Source organism: Pteropus vampyrus, unplaced genomic scaffold (genome assembly GCF_000151845.1).
Source record: "Pteropus vampyrus isolate Shadow unplaced genomic scaffold, Pvam_2.0 Scaffold212, whole genome shotgun sequence".
Classification (NCBI taxonomy): Eukaryota; Metazoa; Chordata; class Mammalia; order Chiroptera; family Pteropodidae; genus Pteropus; species Pteropus vampyrus.
Window position 1 is genome coordinate 150,997 of NW_011888993.1, and position 2,102 is coordinate 153,098.

The 2,102-nt window shown below is 68.2% G+C and overlaps 1 protein-coding gene across 3 annotated transcripts in view; it reads left to right on the forward strand.

The window, feature by feature from the left end:
- Nucleotides 1–2,102, forward strand: part of SCAMP4 (secretory carrier membrane protein 4) — a 28,463-nt gene that overhangs the window by 10,566 nt on the left and 15,795 nt on the right. The gene's annotated exons all lie outside the window — the stretch shown is intronic.

The following is a 2,102-nucleotide window of genomic DNA, read 5'->3' on the forward strand; positions in this document are numbered from 1 at the left end:
CGCGCCCACTGGCCCACGTCCTTCCACGAGGACAAGCACGTGACCCGCGCCCTGGCCGGGCGGCTCTTCTCAGCGCAGGAGCGGACGGAGATGCAGGCCCACATGGAGCGGGCCGTGCAGGCCGCGCAGCAGGCGGCTGCCAGGGGCCTGAGGGCCGTGGGGGCTGTGGTGGTGGACCCGGCCTCTGGCCGTGTGCTGGCCACTGGCCATGACTGCAGCAGCGCGGCCAGCCCCCTGCTGCACGCCACCATGGTGTGCATTGATCTGGTGGCCCAGGGACAGGGCCGCGGCACCTACGACCTCGGGCCCCACCCTGCCTGCTCTTTCACCCCGGCCTCCGCCCCCCAGGGCGTCCGAGTGGGCTCTGTGCGCAAGCTGGACAAGGACATGGACGAGGACGGTCTCCCCTACGTGTGCACCGGCTACGACCTCTACATCACCCGCGAGCCCTGCGCCATGTGCGCCATGGCCCTGGTGCACTCCCGCGTGCAGCGCGTCTTCTACGGGGCGCCCTCCCCCGACGGCGCCCTGGGCTCCCGCTTCCGCATCCACGCCCGGCCCGACCTCAACCACCGCTTCCAGGTGTTCCGCGGCGTGCTGGGCGCCCAGTGCCAGCGGCTGGATCCCGACACGTAGGCGCCGCGGCCCCGTCTCCTCTCGGGTTCTCTCAGGCCGGCTCCCACCTCGTCTGGGGCCTGGGTCCTGCGCGCGGCCTCCAGGGACCTTCACACCGCCCAGCCCAGCAGCCCCGCCGTTCCCGCCAGCGCACGGGGCTGCGTCTCCGCCAGACTGCGCGTTCCACTGGGCCGGAGCGTGGCGGTCCTGCCGGGCCTCGCGGACGGACACTCAGGCCTCACTCCTCCGGCCGCCTGCGCCCCGAGCCCACCGGGATTGTGTCCCCTTGCTGTCAGCTCTGACCCATGAAAATAAACACGACCCCGAAACCTGGTCGGTGTCCGTGCGCAGAGTTATGGGCGGCCTCGCCGAGGGTCTGGGCGTGCACGGGGCTCAGTGGGCAAAGCCTCCTGCGTCCTTGGTCTGCAGGGTGTGGCCGGCCAGGGTGTGTCCGGACTTAGCTGGCCCAGAGGCTTCTTTGGGGCCGTCCCATTTCCCGTCCTTCCCAGGTGGCCAGAGGGTTCCCCAGAGGGAGTCAGCGGTGTCTGTCTCAGAGTGGCCAGCACTAGAACCAACGTATTGGTGTGGGACTTGGAGTGGGCCATTTGTCCATCCGGCAGACATGCCCTGTGTGACCACGCGGCACTGCAGGCACCTGGGCCATCCCTGCCCTGAGCCCGTCTTCGAATCCGTGCTGGTGGATGCTCCCAGCCTGTTGGCAGGGCAGGCGGGGGTTGGGGTCGGCCTAGCAGCCAGCGCGGTGACGGACACAGGCAGGGCGCGAGCCTGCTGGGCCTGCAGGGAGGTCCAGCCAGGGCCAGGGGGAGCGTTCCGATGGGGCCATTGCCTAGTCGGGGGGATAAGCATGGAGAACTCGGCGTCACCGGACCCTCCTTGCCTGGACTGTGGATGAGAAACTTGTCCCCAGTGCCTGACCGCAGGGACAGCGTCCTGCCTGCTCTGGGGCCAGGCCCTGGGGTCGGTTCAGGCCTAGCTGTGGCGTGAAGGCTGGGGGGCCCCCTCTCCTGGAGATGGCACCATCCCCCCACAGGGCCCTCGTGGATCTAGCCGTTCTGCTCGGTTGTCCACATTGGTGGCGGACTAGAGCGTCGGGCTGTCCTGTGGCGTGAACTCACACAGCCCCTAGGAAGGGCTGCTGGGTGCCAGGTGTGTCCCCGGGAGCTTCACTTAGGTCACAGTGGGGTCTTTGGCCTCGTGAGGCTCAAAGGGCGAAAACCACAGAGCAGAGAGTTTGTGACTTCCCTGAAGTGACAGAGCAATGAATGGAAACCCAGGCTTGGGGACTCTGAAGTCAGGCTCTGCAGTCACAAGCAGGCGCCCAGAGCCGTCCGTGGATAAAGCGTGGGGGACAAGAAGGCGAGGGGCGGTGTGGTCATCGGGATCCTGGGCCATGCTGTGGTGGCAGGGGACCGTGGGCTGACCCTTTCCTGCCATCGCAGATGCTGCCCAGGGTCTCCGAGGGGAGG